At 31.3% G+C, this 12,666-nt stretch overlaps 2 protein-coding genes across 6 annotated transcripts in view; one reads left to right on the plus strand and one right to left on the minus strand.

Annotated features, from left to right (window-relative positions):
- The window catches only part of Rg (A kinase anchor protein rugose), a 333,149-nt gene that overhangs the window by 193,308 nt on the left and 127,175 nt on the right, over window positions 1-12,666 (minus strand). The gene's annotated exons all lie outside the window — the stretch shown is intronic.
- Septin2 (septin 2) overlaps window positions 1-12,666 on the plus strand; it is a 175,148-nt gene that overhangs the window by 31,972 nt on the left and 130,510 nt on the right. The gene's annotated exons all lie outside the window — the stretch shown is intronic.

Genomic DNA, 12,666 nt, shown 5'->3' on the forward strand with positions numbered 1-12,666 from the left:
TTATTCTCCATTGGCAGATGATCTAATAGATATGAACTTGTAGAAAAAAAGAAAGATTACAATCACGAAGATTATAACCAAAATTGATATAGAATAAAAGACTGTGTTATATCCATATTTAAACGGTTCAAGTGCGAATTATTCACATACTGAACATACTATTCTTGTACTGGAACTTCTTGACCCACGAAATCGAAATCAAAGTCCGAGCGAAATCTTATACACGTCTGGCTTGCAAATTACATTCTTATTACGAATGGAATTTCGAGTTTTCGATGATCGTGTATGATTCGCGCTACTGCATCGCGGTACAATGGTTGGCTTTCATTCCGAAATCTCCGTTCTATAACTCGAGATCGCTTATTCTCTTTTTGTTCACTTGTCCTATTTTCCTCAAGATTCTTTATTGATTTCTCTATCGCAATTCCTATAGAATTATTTTAAATCGACGTATTTTTCTTCTTATAGAATTTCTTCTATCTCTTTTCTTTGTCATTTATTGCGCGCGCGCGTATACCACATACATACACAGAGTCTGTCTGACCTATTTCATTCTGTTCTACTAACTTTTTCACACTCAACAATTCATTCATTCAATATAAATTAATTAATTTTTAACTGTATTTATACATCTATTATCTTTAAATTCGTTGAAATGTAAACATTTTACGCTGTTTAATAATCTGTTATTTAATAATTCTTTCTCAAGTCTTTTTTTATTTTGTTTTATTCCGGAATTATTAACTGTTTATATATGCTTTTTATGTAATTAAATTTATATATTTTTAATACAGATGTTACTCGGATGCATGATATGCGCAAATATATTGCTGATCTCCAATCAAACGGGAACAGTAAGAACGTTAACCTCTTAAGCTTTTGTCAAGCCGCGTAGTGAGGTAAATGGCCCATATATCCTTAACGAACTTTCGCGAGCACCGACCGACTTCGTGCATCATGACCGGGGAATTTACGACGGATATCCCGCGAGATTAGGTGCGCCAGGTCGACAAATTGTGAGTTTGCATTTACGGTACATACCATCGGCGCAACTGTTCATTTCAAGTTTGTAGCTGGTTTAATTGGCTTTAATAAAGTTCGGGGAGTCACACCGGAGAAGTCGCGAAATTAACGATTGCGGTCCGTTGCGCGAGGTGCTAAGCGGTTAAAGAACCTTTTCGGAGGAGAATTTTCTCATCCTGAGATCCCGTCACATGGCCAACATTTGTTCCTTACTTACACAAAAGGGTAGTCCCAAGAGTGACCTGAGAGAGAGAGAGAGAGAGAGAGAGAGGGAGGGAGGGAGAGAGAAAGACAGAGAAAGAAGGTAATCGAGAAGCGAGTTTAATATCATCATTTAGCCGTTTAGAGTTCAACTTTCTTCTTAAATATAATCACCAAAAGATTTAAACACAAAACGCTTAAATGTGAAGGAACAATATGAACATTTACTCTTCCTGAATACATGAAAAATGGGTCGACATTATCTGCGAATAGCTTGGTTCACGAGACTTGGATTATTTAGATTGCTCTCTACCATCTTACGTTTACACAAAGAAGTAAATGGCGAAAAGTATAGTACAACGACAATATGAAAATGGCGCGTTGATTGCTTTATGTTTGTTGTATCCGGTAACGCAATTTAAAGTCGCAGTAAATCACCGGGCACAGCTCATCTGGAAAATGCCGTGCCTGTGATACGGTTATTTCATTTGGAAAACGACTCGAAGATTTACGCAGATCCCATTTCGTATTCCAAGGCTATCGTTCAAGGCGTGAATTTACGGATAAACACGTCACGTTTGTCGTGGGCAACGACCCTTTCTTGAATCTGAACTATGTTGGAGCATCGTAATCGCAGGTAAACTGTAGGGGTCAGTGCTTTACACGCTATCAACAAATCGATAATTGGTGTCTGTGAAAAGCAGATAAGGTCACCAGTGTCGCGCTCTCCTAACAACTTCCATCTAATAGCTCCATATTTCCGGCGATATGATTACTTTTTTCGATAGTAGGGGATTTATGCGAGCGAATGTGTTTGACCAAACCTCCATCTCGCCTAATTATTTCAGATACTCATTAAATATACGAAGATACATTACCTTATGCATTTATCTTTATGCACTTGCAAATTTCCTAGCACAAATTTCGCAGTAATGGAAAATCGATTATACGTAAATCACTTTACAGTGCACATTTTATATATGGTTTCATGTTAAGAATATTAACTTCTTCCTCCCACGGTGTACGATAACCGTATATACATATATATATATATATATATATATATATATATATATAAATGCACACATACATAGACATAGTCTTGATACATATTTGATTCCAATAAAAGCTAGTTCTATTCGCGAACGTACGTTCATGTCTAGTAGACAGCCTTTTCCGTTTTATTTTTTTTTTCTTATCAAACGCTGTTTGAGGCAGGCATGTAAAACTCGTTGCAAAATTCTTTTCTCGGAATAGAAGCGCCCCCATCTTTACGAAAAGCATATTGTATCCCACGGCATGAATTCAGATTCAATTCCTCTTTCATTCGACACCGCTTCCTCCGAACCAATACGATGAAAGTTTCTTCGCTGTGTTGGACATAGAGATTTGTTAAGGTGCGCAGCGTGTCGTCGAAATGTACGTAGTTCGTAACTGAAATGGTTTTTTAGAATATTATGCAGATAGCGAATACGGATATGCGCGTAATATAAGTTTTACATCACATTATAACAACAAATGGTGCTGCTTTATTGGCTAAAACCGTGCGCCGAATAAAAGGATAATTAATTATGAGAACAAAAGCTTATTCGAGTCGGATCGATAGAAAACGGCACACATAAATATAGTGCTCTACTATATACTATTCTGTTCTTTATGGCTTTTGTTCATTGTATCATCGTTGAATTTGTGAAAATAATTTATTATCAGGAATAATAACGTTGTATTTCGAAGTCCTCTGTATGTTTTTATTCTATAGAATTCATTTTTTTAATGAATTACTTTTTTTTCATCCTGCTTAAAATAAAAATCGTAAAATGCTAAAGTAATTTTAATAAAGTACTACATGTATTAAAACACTTTTAATTTAATGACCGAGTGAATATGTACTTGATATGATTTGAACATTATATAATTCGGGTTGATTAAATCAATTACCACATGGGGTCTCTGATCAACCGTTTGCTGATTAGATAGACACAATTGATGTTCAATCTTGACCCAAATGTGCCAATATCTATTATGCCATGCACTGAGATGCGTATATATCGCCATTAAACTGTTATATCAAAATGAAAATTTTATTATGAAATTATTATGAAATTTCTACGATGAAGAACAATGTTGACAAAGTTTAAGAATAATTAATTTTTATCCTTTCAATTTTTACCCTGTATGCATTAAGGCTAGCTAATCCGTCACGAAATGAGATCAGCATATCTAACTAAAACGATTTCACCAATAACTGTGGTAGAGATTGCCACAGCTATAAGAAAGACACATTTGATATATATGCACGAAAATGCATCTTTACCTGTGCGTGCGCGACCACATGCATATAGCCCGTTCAACTATTGATATATTCCGACATTTACGACTTTAAGTTACTTCGCTTAATATATGATAGGACTTAGATTATAAATTCCCTTACTTCCGAATATGTATACGCCGAAAGGGGTTTTCGCTGATCGTAACCCTAGGTAATTTTGCCACGTATTACATATTTATTTGCTTTATTAATGTGATGAAAAAACTTCAAATATGACGGACAACAAATTGATCAAAAGTTTGGAATTTTATTCGTTACTAAAATTCATTATTTGGTCATATGCTGCATTATATTCACATTTTGACCACAAATGATATAATTTTATATGCAGTGTATAATAACTGAGTATAAACCTCGTTAAATGATTCATATTTCTGCATTAAAGAAATATATATTGTACATAAACCTGTACATTATCGACAAATATAAATTGCAAAGTAATATCAAATATAGATATTTTAATAATAGAGCTCGATGCGCACGAAAATATTAAACAAGTTGGAAAATGAGTAATGATTTGAATATTATAATTTAAAAGATATTAATTTTTTATATCGCACGAAAAAAAATAATATTTATCAGCATAATATGCACCACGATATATATTTATATGTAAATTGCAATTGCAAAATGTAATTTATGCATATGTATTTACGCATATATGTATATTTATGCATATATATAATCACATATGCGAATACAATTAAAGCTATCAAATTAAACTATAAGATAAATCGAGAGAAATTTTCTCGGTGAACAAAGACAGGAAATCTGCATTACGTTTATTAAGCTTAACCAGCGTAATCTGTATTACATCCATTAGACAAAAATAAATAATAGAGCATTGTCAACTATAAAGATGTATTCTTAGGTATAACTATAATACATAAATACATATAAGAAAAAATATATCTCAAATATATTTAACAACACAGATAAGATAAAATATACACTTTTATTAATAAAAAAGTTAGAATAATATTCTTATCAATTTATTATCTTGGTGATAGAAAAATATATGTGAGAATATAAAAGATATATATATATATATATATATATATATATATATATATATCTTGAGTAATTAGAAACTCTAACATATATCGTAATGGAAACAATATGTCTTTTTTCTATTTAAACTCTTTTTCTTCGTAAGACAGACTCAAGACAAATTGCGCGACGTTCTGTTACGCGAAATTTTTTTCTGCCAATGAAAAAGAATCGACAGATATTCTCCTTTTTTTCCAACGTCGCAGCAATATTAAATCAAGATATTTGCTCCCGCTTGTGAAAAGTATAGTCACTATCGAGCGCATCTGTTATTTCTCTTCTCGTTTTCACCAGATGCTATTTTCTGCATTGCAATATTTGATAGCAACCACGGTTGAATTTTTCAATCAAAATAATAAAGTGTATATAAAATTAGGCCAGGCGTTCTATTAAAATGCATTTCTCATACAAAGAAAAACTTATTCATATTAAATTATACAATTTCCATATAAATGGCAAATATTTTATTAAAATGCCAATCACGACAGGAATAATAACAATATCATAATACTCTTTTACAATAAAATTTAAAAAGAAAATTAATATATTGAGAAAATTAGAATACATATTTTTGCTTTTTTCATATTTTTTATAAAAAATTAATTTTATCAATAATGCAATCATTTAATGTAACAATATTAATAAAATAACAAAAAATATATTTATATGTAAGGTTTATTTTTTCCATTTAACTAATAAAAACTGAACATATAAGAGAGAATTTTAAAATTATTGTCAACCGGCAAGGCAATACATACGTATTTAATATCGTTAAAATAGTCACGAGAAAATAATGAGAAAAACACGAACTCGGAAATATGTAAGCAAGCGTAGTTATATTTACGAAAAATGCGGAAAGAAATGGTCTCGACGTACGACAATAGCGAAAACAGTCATAGAAGTCTAGCAACAGGAGGAGATGCTCACCATCAAGGTGTTACGGGTTGCCGAGTTCTCTCCGTTAAGCATGAACTGATTTTCCTTGTCCAACTTTTCGCCTTGGTGCCTTTTCCGTGCTTCTACTATCCAACCGTGTTCCTCTCGACATAGAGCGTTGCAGCAACGGTGTCCTTTGAATTTTGAAAGCGCGAGACACGCCACGCCGCGGGGAAATCTCATTTTCCGCGGACCCTCGCACTCTGAGAAGTCGGTGCCACCGGAAAGGTCGAAAGATTTATTATGCACTTTTTTTTTCTGCAGGTAGAACGTGCATCCCGATGTTACACAGCGCACGTCAGCGAGATCTGACCTAACCAGTGTGGCACGGACTCGAGAACTCGATTCCGTAAGAAAAGGATGACGGAGGTGGATACATTCTCCACGATCCCGTTTTGAGAATACGTGTGTGTGCGCACGGATATAACATCCGACAATATAATAAATGATTTCCCATAGCCAAGAATCATTTTTGGTTATAAATAGCATGTGTATCCAATAATACGGTTATTTGAGTTTTCATATGTTGCGATGCATAAAAATACGCGATAGTGTATTGCCGTATACAATGGATACGATAATTTAGAGAGAATCAAGTACGAAATTACATTCGAGCTCGGAGTAAGTGAATAATACATTTTTGGACCGTCGTCCAAATCCCAGTTATTTGTTAGCGCAAAACATCCATTAAGCAAATCGTATATTTAGAAAATTATTTTTTAAACTATTCAATAATTGTTTTTAATAATGTGTTACAATTGCAAATCGCATCGTTGACTCTTTTTCCGCTTAAAATATTAACACATCGTAAGATATTCTTGCCAAAGAAATAAATTGTGTAATAATAGAATAGAATCGATAAATGACAATTCAAAAATTCGCGAAACACCATCAATCTTATAACTTATATTGGACGTAAATGGATGGTTTAGCTAATGAATGTGAGGGAAGCATCATAAAATATTAAAATACTTTGCAAATTAAAGATATTCAATCATTTAATCAATATTTTTAATGTATGTATTATGTGACTGTATTCTTTATGTTACATGAAAAATAGGAAATCATGCATGTATAAAAAGCGTATATATATAAATTATAAATATATATGTGTATGTAACTAAATATAAAAAAAATATTCTTTTCTCATAGATACTAGCGCAATTACAATAGAAACTTGCGACAATAACTTGAGCAATGCAAATTGCAACGGCACAAAATGATAGAAAATATGAAAATTGCGCGGAAAGTTAAGTTCTACAGAATAAAAAGATAGAACTTTGAAGAACGTGTACTTCGCAACTCGCGATGAATGTAACGAAAGAACTATTTCGCTTAAAAGTATTTTTCCTTGTCTCTGGAAGGTAATCGCGTCGAGGTAACTTCAGTTTCGCCAGTAGAGTTTGATGCGAAATTAGCGCGAAGCACGACGGAAATAGTATCTGCAAAATGTTATTAAAGCACTTGACGTAATAGCGTCGTCATTAAACTTCCTCATTTGTTACAATAAAACTACCGATGACGAAAGTACGATTGATTGTCGCGAACACGGTACAGCGAATGGAAACGTTATTGTAAAGTTGGAACGAAATGAAACATTATGTAATGACAGACTCTTCGCTTGGATCAAACCGTTCTCATAGCGAAGAGATTATGTTCCTTTCTGCTTTTATCCCGAGACAGAAACATACAAATCATCAATGGAGACGTTATCCTTTTATCCTTATATAAAGGATATGACAGCGCAGCTTTTTTCTTTAGACATCACGGCGACTGAGCTTTAACGAAAGTATATTTGTATGTATATGTGTAAGTATATATATATGTTTTTGTTATATTACATTTACTCTTTAGCTTCTTATCGAATGGTGTCAAATAAAAAAGTATGTAGGGGATAAGAGAACACAAAGATAAAACAACAATACAGATAAAATGTGAAAGAGTCGAAACAATAGGGATACCATTTAGATTTTCCCAGAGAAGAGATAGAATATGATAGAATAACGTTCCAGTATAAAAAATTTCGAATTGATGATTTACTCACGCACAAATTTGAATAATAACCGGCTAAAAGAACTCGCTGAATACATACCTGCAACAAAAATAATATTAAAAATATTAATTGAGTAATCAATAATTTTAATTAAATTAATAAAAAATATATAGAATTAAACATTTATGCACTTGAAATATATTTTATCTAAATAAACTTTCAAATACGCACAAGAATCTGTGAGAAACAATTTTTAAAAAATCACAAGATCAAAATGCAAGATAAACGATAAAATTCAAAATAAACGTGAAAAGTTTATTAGAATTTTTGTCATTAGGAAAAACCTGAAATCCTTGGCACATGAAATACATAAAAGGAACATTAAAGTGAACAAATGTATTCTCTTGTAATATAAGATTTTCAACTTATCGTGCCTGTGTTTTCAACTTATCGAGATCCTGTAAAGACCTGAAATCACGTATTATTTCCCAAGATTTTTGTCTCATGAAATTCACTGGTATCTATACTACTACTATGTTAAAAAAGATAGAAAGAAAGAGAGACCGAAAGAAATAAAGTTTAAGAAAATGGAAGCATTCGATAAATAATTATAAATTAATTTAAACCCTATATTCCTATAAATAATTGATTATAAATTTATTAATTGATTTATTGATTTATCAAATGATTAATTGATTATTAATTGATTAATTTACAATTTCTAAATCTTAGAAAATAGGGTATATCAATCAGAAATATTATATAACTTTCTCTCTCGAATTTAAGATTCATTTACAATATTAGATTATTTTTTAATCACGTAAAATATATATCATGCAATTAAATGATTAGATTATCGAAATAAATAATTTTTTATTTGTTGTTGATTTGTTGTGTTTGATTGAAGTTTCGAAATTGTAATTTATTAGATTTCACAACAAAAAGATATACGATATAAATGATATGAGGTTTGAGAGTTCAGGTATACGTATTTGTATTGTAAATTTGCCTGCATCGCTTAAATTGCTTTCTCTGGCTCTTGAACACCGCGGATATAAATCGCTTGCCTGGTAGCGAAACTTCTTGCGATAATATTTTATTTTGTGTTTTTTTCTTCGCTATATGTGTTCAGCTTCGCCATTTGCAAAGATTACTTTGATCGTAACATATCCACACATATCTAAGAAACTTTGACGTTGTCGATACTCAAGAATTTTTTTACGAAAAATTAGCCTTGTCGAATTGTGTGTGTTGTATGTGTGTGTGAAAGATATGTATAAAAAAGATTATATAAAAAATATGACGAAAACAAAACTTTTTATATTCTTTTGTGCACCAAACTTTATCCTCTGAAATATATTGATTGTGTATATATATATATATATATATATATATATATATATATATATATATATATGTATGTATGTATACACTACGTATACCTGAACTCTTAAACCTCATATCATTTATATCTTTTTGTTCTCGTAAAGTGAGATCTAATAAATTACAATTTCGAAACTTTAATCAAACATAACTCAACAACAAATAAAAAATTATTTATAAAATTTCGTTATATTTCGTATATATATATATATATATATATATATATAAAATTTTGTTTATATATTTTTCCCTCCTTATACAATTTCAGCCATTGTTGGCATTCTCATTTTCCGAATAGCCTCAAAGCGATTCTAAAAGCGATTCTAAAAGCAACCACAAGGAAACCGCACGAAACTAAATCAGATATCCGGAAGAGGATTGCATAGGAATTGTTTAGTAATCTATACGTCAAAAGAAAGGAGAAGATCGTATATTATGTCGAGAATAAGACATGTATCCACATGTATACGATGTGGTCTACCTTGTCTATTTTTTTTAAGCTTACATAGCTTCTGTTCTATGTGTCAGAGCTATTCAGTAAAAACATGATATATCATACAATCGCGGATCCGAGCGCGGATCTCATGCTAATCGTTATAACAGTAAACAAATACATTGTTCGGATTTTATTCCTATTTTTTTTAGGCATTTTTGATAAAATATGTAGCTGGTGCATTGTCTATTCAAACAATATTTTTACATTCATCTAATTAAAATATTGTTATGATTGCGGACAAAACAGTTTCATTAATCTAATATTTTAGTTTTGCAATACGTAATAATACATATTTACATCACTAATTATTTATGTAGATAATTTTAGAAAAATGTTAAAAACACAAATTTTTCAATTACATTTATCTAATAATTATGTATTAAAAGGATATTTTTTTAATCTACGTTTCTTTATCTAAATGATAAAGAACGATCATTAATTTTAAGGATCTGAACGAAATTAATAAAAAAAATCGCTTTTATTGATATTTCAATTTATTGATATTTATTGATATTTCAAAATATTATTTTAGAATCATTAGAAACCTCTTTCTATCCGAAATAGGTCAACTTTTGTAAAATTTTCTAGTGATCTCTCAAATGGTTTTCCACTCACTGTGCAACTACCGTGTAAAATGAAGGTAACGGAGCTCTATATTCCATCGTAACCATCCTTAACTTTCAATCCCGACAAGTTTGTCCAGCGTATGTCCCCGAAGGCGTCGAGCTCCAAGACGATGGTGAACAAGTGAGTTTAGCGGAGTCGGTTAACTTCCACGCCGACCGGTGATTGTATCAGGTCAAACCATTTAACGGCTATCTCTTTCTCTCTCTCTCTTTCTTCCTCTCTCTCTTTCTCTTTCTTTCTCTCTTCCTCGGAAGTTGTTCACTCCCTTAGTTAAGATTGTCTGCCAAACGATCGCTAAAGTGTGCGCCGGCTGCGATGACACGACACGACAACGAAAGTCGGAACGAGTATGGGATTAAAAGGAAGATTGCGCTAGTCAATACGTATCACAAGCTCGTCTTCGAGCCGGACGCAATTTATTACGGCTCGATAGGCTTGACAGGACGCGGTATAATGAGAGACGGAAGGAGACGACGGACGATAGAAAATGCGCTCTAAAGAGAGAACTTATCGGCGATATTTAAGTCAGTTATCTTATTATCAGTTACTCTTGCTCTGCGCGCACGGAGTTAAAATCTCTAATTAACTATAAAGATTTTAATATTAAATTACGCGATAAATGCTGACTTTTATCATTGTAATGAACTAATCGATCACATCGTGATCAATATATGCGATTTATAGGAAATAGCACGTCGATTCATTTAACACGTTATCACAAACATTTTGTGATAATATTATTTTGCGTTACTCGTGTTATCGTTGCCTTGCATAAATCTTCTAGATATTTTTAGTTAACTTAATATTAAAATTTTTATTTTACATTATATATGTATATATATTAGAGATTAATTAAAAAATAAAAAATCTTGATAGAAAAAATATCTTAATAACTTTTGATCTAAATCAACTTTTATAACTTATACTTCAACAATTATTACAATTGTATATTTTTGTATTAAAATTTTCGATTCTAATCTTTAGAATTTCTTTAGATATTGTTTTTCAAATATTGTATAACATACTATATTTTCATATATACAGATCATGCTTTTTCTCAGTTATAAAAATTAATCACAGATGAAATCTAAAGTCTGTATATAAATATATACATATATATGTGTATAAATGTGCGAAATCATATAGCAACTTAAATATAACTGATTATTTTGCGTCGAAGTATTTGGTATGTTGAAATGATCCGTGAAACTACTCATTTAATTTCATAGAAACCTCCGAGAGCTCGAAGTTTTCAGATTCCGGCGAAGTCTCGTTTAAAACCTACAATCGCTTTCTTTCCGCGTCGCATTCTCAATTCATTATGCCGTAAATTGCAGTTAGTACGGAAAACTTCCACCATGCGGGGTTTCAGTTAAAAAATCGCAATTTGTTGATCGGTGCAATAAAAGTGTAATTTTATTTTTTTTATTATTTAAATTAAAAGATTAAATTCATTGAGGAAAGAGTCAAAATTCTATTATTAAAGGTTGTAGAATTATTATTGTAATTGTTTGAAAACAAATATTATATATTTAATTGAAGAATTAAAAAATCATATAATTAAAAAATATAACTTTTATCTATTTAATCAAAATATTATAAAACTACTTTTACACGTATATAATCTCTCTAAACCTAATTTGGAATGAGAGAGATAGAAAGATATATTCGAGTCTGCCAATTAAAACATTCAACTTAATTATATTCACTGATGTTAGATTGTGTTGTCGGCACTTTAAGTGCAATTTCGAAACTGTACGAATTAATTCGTAGTTAATGTAACTTTATGGTAATAACTTTAATAAACCGATATTATATATACGTACAACTCCGTTAAATCTGGCGCGCATTTGGCATTAATTATCAAGGACGAAAGTCAATTTGTTGCTACACTTTGTGCACTTTGAGATAACGATCCGTAGCTGCGCCAAAACCAGAGCAATTTATCTACCTATGTGTAGCTTCCGTTAGTTGCTAAGTTGACAACATCACTGAAGTGTGGTGTACGCGTACGCTTAAGGCCACTACCACTTTCATTAACCACAGCAACATTATTCGACGTGCTGTTGAGAGAAATTCCAGATTCCTAAAGCTTTATCCTTTCTCTGTGATCTCAATCTAATTGTCAATCTGCAATAGTAGAGATGTTCCATTACATGGCTTATCGTTGCACTTTATTTTAAAATAAAAGCATTGAATTTTTAATAAATTTTTTACCATAGTTAATGGACTGTTAATCCGATTTTGATATATTGGCTATGAAAAAATTTCATTATACGATTTGGCTTAAATCTAATTTTGATCAAATCATATGCGAAGTATTTTTCATATTTCAATATTATTTGCATTTTTATGTAATTTTAATGGACGAAATATCGCAATAATTTATTAGTCTCAAAGATGGAATTTAGCGAATAAAATATTTCGAAATATGATATTTTACAATGTAGATGCTTTGATCAGAGTTTTTACTTTCGTAAAAACTCATTCACGTTTTTCGAATAATTATCGTCGTTGAAAGCCAGTGCAATATAAGATTAATTCTATTATATTTTTCCTACATTCCTCTTTTCTCTTCACGCTTTTAATTCCACGCGATTAATCGAGGTATGCATGGAGAAAGATAGC

The sequence above is a fragment of the Camponotus vicinus genome, unplaced genomic scaffold, assembly GCF_025532165.1.
Source record: "Camponotus vicinus isolate PSW18456_S1 unplaced genomic scaffold, iyCamVici1.0 SCAF_4, whole genome shotgun sequence".
Taxonomy (NCBI): domain Eukaryota; kingdom Metazoa; phylum Arthropoda; class Insecta; order Hymenoptera; family Formicidae; genus Camponotus; species Camponotus vicinus.